Raw genomic sequence first — 7,892 nt, 5'->3', positions numbered from 1 at the left:
CTAAAACGACCATTTTCTAACTAGGCTTGCGTCCTACAGTCGACATGGCTCTGATACTAATTTGTCACACCCAATTTTAAGGATAAAATTGAATGCACAAAACTCATGTGTGCCTAGGAATCAATCACACACACAAGCTGACAAATTACATAAGGTATCATCACGGTGTCTCATACATTAGAGTTATAATAAAACTTAGTCTTATACATCACAGCGGAAAGAAAAAAAGATAATAAACTCTCATGGGCTTCATCACAGGGAAGGTCAACTGGTTGACCTCAAGCCTAATAATCCTCCGGGAAATCCTCATACCCGTTGTCATCTGTTACCCATCCGGGATTTTTATCCAAGTAAAGAAAATAAACAAGTGTAAGTACATTCCGTACTTAGCAAGCTAACATGGGGTTATGAAGCTCAAAAAGGATAGACTCTGGTTTACTGCAGTTAGCATTTTTAATAGGTCAAGCTTTTATTCTCAAGTATTATCAAGTTATGCTTAAGCTCCCATTTAATTCCCAAAAGAACATATATCGGGGTCAAGTGTACCATATATCATCATTGAACAACTTTAAAGGATCATCAACAGGTAACCAGTTATTCTATGAGTTTTCCGGGCCGCTCGTAACCGTGAGCACGGCTGTTATAACAGTTTGTTACCCTCTGCAGAGATGGTGCACATTCACCGCGAGTCGTGATCCCCATATGCCTGGGTTAATTACTCCCATGTCACTTCCAATGTGAGCGGGCAGGGTACACTATGAAGCCATTTCATAGGTTTCCCTAACAAGTTAGGGCCGCTAGGTTTCCTTGGCAGGCAGATGTAGGGACCCCCCTTTCCTATGGCACAAATCCATCGCGGCTATACTCATAGGAACAGAGGCAGCCCTATACCCAAAGTGGCAAGCCCCATTTGCGCCAAAAAGGTAACCTCTAACCAGCTAGGAAAGGTTCTATTACTGAGCTAAAGTCAGAGCCATATGACTCTCCCGGTTGCACTATCAGTCCCAGCTTTTGCCGACAGATAAGTCCTTATGGAGGGCCAGGAGCAACATGAACAAAGGTCATTTGCACTTTCGCCCTATGGAACAGTTGTTATAAATCATGTTACTCACTTTGTTCCATAGTATCATTCATCAACATGTATGTCAAGTTCAGTTAGAGCACTAGCAATCTACCCATATGCATTTAACCCATAGGAGACAAGGAACAGGATAAACAACCACTAGGATGTCCTTACGGTTATCAAAATTAGACACATGCACATGAGTAATTGATTAAAGTGAAATAGGACATCAAGGAAAGCCCATGTTATACTTGCCTTGGTTCACAAACTCGTGCTGGTCCTGCTGGTCATCGAAGAGTTCTTGGTCTCCCACGTTTTCCTCACCGTCTGAATGTGACCAACACAGCAACATACAACATTCCAAAAGCATTCATGCAAAGCAAACATTCCTATCATTAGAACACTACACCAACAGTATTGAAATCAAGATAAAATGTTTGTAAAACTAATCTATGTCTCGCTACGATCATGTCAACGCGAGGTTCACGAAAAACGGAGCTAAAATGCGAAAGTTATGATTTAAACGGGTTTTCCTATAGCCATATATTTAATTAAATCTAATCATGAAATTAAAAAGTTCCAAACTTGACTAACAGTAGCTCCAACATGTAGCTTATGAAATTACGAAGCTAACGCGATTTGAATGGATCAATTCGGAGCTAAAACGACAATTTTATAAGCGAAACAGTTCAAATGGTATTTCTGTAAATACTGAAAACGTAATTTTGACTTAAGCCGTGGAGTTTACGCTTTCCAAACGGGATTGCGCATTTGGAGAAATACGCTTTGGACTGCGGGTTAGGACTTAGCAAAGTCCAGGGACTCTTTTGAAAAATAGCCACGCGAAGGGGTATCTTCCACTGGTGGCCGTTGATCTCGCGATGGGCGGTTGAGATTAGACCGAGGAGGAGAACAAGGGGGGGGGGGGGGCTGGCCGAAACAGTACCCCAGGCGGCCAGGCGCCATGGCTGGCGGCGAAGTCTCACCGGTGGGCTCGGTTAGTGGGGCTAGGGTTCGCCAAACGAAAAGCCGAGTGCACCGGGGGACGCGGGGGAGGAAGGGGGTCGCGGCCATGCCATTACGGTGGCCGGGAATGGCTAATAGCACGGTGGCCACCATGACCGGCGACAATGGCTCGCGGAGCTCGTGGCCAAGGCTCGAGAAGCCAAGAAACGAGAAATAAGCTGCACGGGGAGAGAGAGGGAAGAACGGCGAGGCTCACCACGGTGAAAACCGGAGCGGAGACGGCTCGGTGACGGTGGTTCACGCGGAGGTCCTAAGCTCGACGATGGCGGATCCCGGTGACCACGGCTGCGGTGGTTGCGGCCTTCCTCGGTGCTTGGCAAGCGCGAAAATGAGAGCGGGGGGGGGGGGGGGGGGTGGCAGCCGAGTGCGCGCGGGGGTCTGGCTGCTATTTGAAGCGGCCGAGGCACGAGGAGGGGGGCACTCCCATGACGCCGTTCGTGGGCGACGGTTGCGGCTTCGCGACTTGTCTGGCGCGGGGCGAGCGGGAGGTTGGGGGCGGCGCCGACAGGTGGGGCCAGGTGGTCAGCGGCTGGGCGCGAGTGCAGGCGCGCGGCAACGGTTGGCGGCCAAATGGGCTGGCGGGGCTGCTGGGCCGAGCGGCCGAGGCGTGCGGCTGGGCTGGCACGGTTGCTGGGCTGCGGGGGAAAAAGGGGAGAGGGGCCAGTGGGCCAAATGAGAGGAAAGGAAGGAGATGATCATTTTTCCTTTTTATTTTCCAAACAAATTTTCCCAAAAGCATTTTCAAATAATTTTTTTGAATTCATTTGAACTCTAATTCAAGAACAATCATCCCATGAATAAATATTGCAGCAACATGTATGCATCCAAAAGTTTCTAATCTTATAATTGATTTTAATTCTCCAAAAATTATTAATTTCCTATAATTGAATGCACACTTATTAACATAATTAAATCAAATTTACTTATTTTAAAAGAATGAAAAATTTTGGGTGTTACAACCAACTGGCTGGCCATCGTGTGCATCCGACTACGAGAAAGACAACAACATGTGGTTAGAAATGATGTAGAATTGAGCGCGGCTAGATTAGAGCAATGGCGGAGACTTACATATGCCTTTGCATATTTGCTGAGGCTGTGGCTGCCCTGATGGTGAGGTACACCTGGCATCTACAAACGCCTGTCGTGGGCCTCCTCGTGCTTCTTCTACCAGTCCCCGTCCAACCAGGTGTCCACAATATATTCCCAGCAATCGAGGTGGGTGGCGCACCAGCTTGGAATAGCCTAAAGAACATCAAGTAGAAGACATATCAGAAGATCAAATTAGGCATACTTAATCTCAAAAGAAATGAATATTCATGTTTTGTATTTACCTGTATGTACTGCTCCCTTGTCAGCGTCATCTGTCTTGCCTCCTCTTTGTTGACATGCCTGAGTAGGAACTTGGCGTTGTAGTCTATGTGGGCCTGGAGGCGGGACTCGTAGTGCAAGTCCATGACACACCTTTTACAGGAAGCGTAAGCCACCTGATATGCACTTTCCTCCTATCCCTCCTGGATTCTGAAGAAGTCCTGCATAAAGACACGAGGTATCCATTATTTTATTTCAAGAATGTTCAATGAATGCGAGGAATTGAGGAATGTAGTGCAAGAAAGACTTACCCACAACTCCCTAATCACCCAATCTGCCTTGTTTCTACAGCGGATGCCATTATGATCTGGAGCATCCTGCACGAGGGCATAGTGGTCGAACGTCCAGGCCGACTCCCAATCCTGATCTCTTTTCCTAACCAGGCCAGGGAAGTGTTCCTTACACATAACTCCCAGGATGCCATTCACATTGCGTGCTGGGGCCGCCTGGTCCACAAGCACCCAGTTCCTGCACAAGTGGTCCACAATAGTTATTAGTTGTTATTATGATTTTTCAACATATCAAATGAAGAACATATGAAGTTACTTACTTATCGCCCTCGGGTGTAATCAGTGGGCGCCTCTCAACAGGTATTGGTCGCTTCAGGAGCTTTGTGGGACCTCGCTGGTAGGGCTTCGATGTACCAGAGGAAGTGGAACCCCCTACCATCGCTGCCTCCTCATCCTCCATCACTGGAACCGCCTCCTCATCCTCCGTCCATGGACCCCCATTCCCGTCCACTGTGTGCTGAAGGTCGTCGTCATGCATAGAGTCACATGAGGAGCTACGCCCGTGGTTAGTCAACGGCTCCTGCCTGGGCTTGCCTCTCAGCCTCCTCAGCCTCTCTGACGCCTCCGCCTCCTTAGCCACCACCATGTCCCTCCGATTGGCGTAAACCAAGGGGCAGCTCCTCCTAGTGGGCCCCATCACCTGCAATTAAAAAGAGTAAACTAGTAAGTACAGATAAACGAGGCATACTTAGTAAGAGATGCAAAATAAAGAAAATGTAATTACAAAATAACATAGTATTACATGTATTTCTAATATTCTTCATGATCGGGATTATCTGGACGATAGGTATCATCATCACCATCAAGATTGTCCAAATCCTCAACAGCCTCATCCTCATCGTTGTCATTGCCTAGTCGTAGTCCGTCAAGCATTCCAAGTCCTTTGGATCATGCACCTCATTTGCAGCATCCTCGTCAACAACCCATTCCTCGTCTGCTTCCATTTCGATCTCTCTGGTTAAGTCTATCTCAAGCATCCCTGGTAGCCCCTCTTCTTGTTGATAGAACTCTCCGTCATGCGTGTTTGGGTTCAAGTTGTAATCATCAGGGTTTGGGCAAGGTAATCTACCGTGTGGTGATACCTTGTGCACAATATACCAACCCTGAAGACGTGGGTTGGTTTTGCAAGCATATGGACAATAATAAACTTGTGTGGCTTGTTGAGCCACAATATAGACATCTTCTCCTAGATAGAAGGAATCCTGTCGAGTTTCGACTATCCCAAGTTGATGGGACTTTCTTGATATTACAGGATCAAACCACTAGCATTTGAATATGATAGGATTAAGTGCTTTGGAACCACGGTAGTCGAGCTCGTATATTTCTTCAACTGTCCCATAATACTCCTCCTGATCAGTGCTGGGCGTAAATACTCCGATATTCATGGTCCTTGGATTGGGACGACTCTGCTCGTACCTTGTTGTGTGGAAGCGATATCCATTCATGTCATAAGCGTTAAATGACAAGACCTTATAGTCAAAGCCATTGGCCACCTGTCGTAATTCAGCACTTATAGACACATCCCTTTGGCACTGCAAGTTCAAGCAGGAGAGAAATGAAATCAGACAACTTGGAACGTCAAACTTAGTAAGAGCTAAGTTGGCTGGTACCTTTTTTTGGAACCATGTAATGAAATCAGGCGAACCATGTTGAAGAAGGGTCTCTCGTTCATGGTCAGAAGTTGGCCTTGAATGATGCCAGGATTCATCAAAAAATTCCCTACACCGACAAGGAACAATGTTGTTGGATGTACAAAAGTTATGGAGTATGTAACAAGTTCGTTGAGAACTTACCCCAGATACGTTTCCACTTTGTCAAGGTTGGTCAACACGTAGAGCATGATCTTGTGCCACTCTTCATAGCTCAAGGTCTTTGTGGTCGCTCCACTTGCTCTCTCGCGTGGCCCTTTGAAAAGGCTAAGGGTCGATTCATTTTCATCCTCGTTGTACCGAGCGGGTGGATTATGCATGCTAGGAAGGTTCTCATTATAGTATGTTGTTGTGAAGTTTGACACCTCCTCATGAATGAATGCCTTAGCAATGGAAGCCTCAATCCTGCCTTTGTTTCCACATTTCTTACGAATAGTCTTTAGACATCTCTCAATTGGATAGCACCAATGGTTCTGCACAGCCCCCCATTCGTGCCTCGGACGGGAGGTGCAAAATCAAATGCTGCATCGACAAGAAAAAGCTAGGTGGAAAGATCTTCTCCAACTTATAGAGCAACAGAGGTGTCGCTTTTTCCAACTCCTCAACCACTTTCATAGATACCTCCTTGGCACAAAGCTGGCGGAGGAAAAAGGTCAACTCTGCCAGCACCTTCCAGATATTCTCAGGGACGTAGCCTCGAACCATTGACGGAAGAAGCCACTCAATCCATATGTGGTAGTCATGACTCTTCATCCCTAAGACTCGGCCAGTCTCTGGGTTCGCTCCCCTCCTCAGATTCGTTGCATACCCATCCGGGAACTTTAACATCTGCATCCATTGTATCACTTCTGTCCTGTGCTTCTTTTCTAAGACATAATCGGCCTTAGGCCTTTTCCATGGATTATTGTCTCTTGGAGGCAGCATCTCTAGCTTTGGTTTATCGCATAGCGTTGCTAGGTCCACTCTAGCCTTAGGGTTGTCCTTTGTCTTATCAAGAATGTCCTTGAGTGTTGCCCAAAGTGCTTCAACGACATTCTTCTCAGCGTGCATTACATCTATATTATGTGAAAGGAGAAGGTCATCAAAATAGGGAAGCCTCTCCAAGCCCGACTTATGAGTCCACATATGTTCGACACCATATCCCACAAAGCAATCTTTCTTTGGATTATCTTTCTTTCGACTATCTTTCTATGGATTGACCACGAGAGCATCTATCTGAGCATGAACCTGGGCACCAATCATCTTCTGAGGTTCAGGGTTGGTCACCTTAACACCTTTCATGAAGTTCTTGGTGTCTTGTCTAAATGCATGGTTAAGAGGGAGGAACTGTCGATGCTTGTTGAACTACGAAAACTTGCCACCCTTCTTCAACCAAATGAACTCCAGAGTTGTCTTGCATACCGGGCATGGGAACTTCCCATGGACACACCAGGCACTGAATATCCCATACGCCAGGAAGTCATGCATGGAGTACTGGTATCAAACATACATTTTGAAGTTTTTCTTTGTAGCTCGGTCGTAAGTCCATACCCCTTCATTCCAAGCACTGATCAATTCATCATAAACAGGCTCCATATACACACCCATTTTGTTTCCCAGGTGTCCAGGAATTATCAATGTCAAGAATATGTTTTGCCGTTGAAGGAGGACCTCGGGGGGGAGATTGAGGGGGATAGCGAACACGGGCCAACAAGTGTATGGGGCAGACATCATTCCATAAGGATTGAACCCATCCGTTGCCAGTGCAACACGTACATTATGGGCCTCAAGATCTTTGTCATGATGCTTGTGATTAAAGCTTTTCCATGCTTCACCATCAGCTGGATGTACCATCTTGTCAGGATTGTATCGAATGCCATTCTTGTGCCATGTCATCTGTTTCGTGGACTCCTCGGTCATGAATAGCCGTTGGAGCCTCGGTATGATCGGAAGGTGCTGTAGGACTTTCATGGGGATCTCAAGCTGCTCCTTCTAGCCATCACCTTTGTCTACCTCCACATACCTAGAGGATTTACACTTTGGACAGTACTTTGCATCCTTGTGATCTTTCCTAAATAGGACACACCCCTTCAGACAACAATGTATCTGCTCATACAACATCTTAAGTGCACGAAGGAGTCTCTATGACTCATAGAAGCTGCTCGACAGAATATGACCCTCCAGAAGCAGCCCACCAATAACTGCCAACACACCATCAAAGCAGGCTCGACTCATGTTGTACTGGGACTTCAACCCCATAAGGTGTCCAATGGCATCCAGTTGAGAAACCATTGCCTTCTCGTGTAGGAGCTTCTGTGCCAAAGACAACATTTGGTAGAATGCCTTTCCAGTTGGCTCTGGCTCCTCCTCCTCATCCTCCTTCTCCTCCTCCTCCTCTATAGGTCTTTCAGCGAACGTTGCTTTGTGAAAGTCACCTAACCATCCTGCTACCCCGCCATCAGCATCAAACGCCTCCAAGCGTGGTCTCACCACCTCCTCTCTAGTACGATGGGCTTC

The sequence above is a fragment of the Miscanthus floridulus genome, chromosome 19 (assembly GCF_019320115.1).
Source record: "Miscanthus floridulus cultivar M001 chromosome 19, ASM1932011v1, whole genome shotgun sequence".
Classification (NCBI taxonomy): domain Eukaryota; kingdom Viridiplantae; phylum Streptophyta; class Magnoliopsida; order Poales; family Poaceae; genus Miscanthus; species Miscanthus floridulus.
This window is presented reverse-complemented; position numbering follows the sequence as displayed.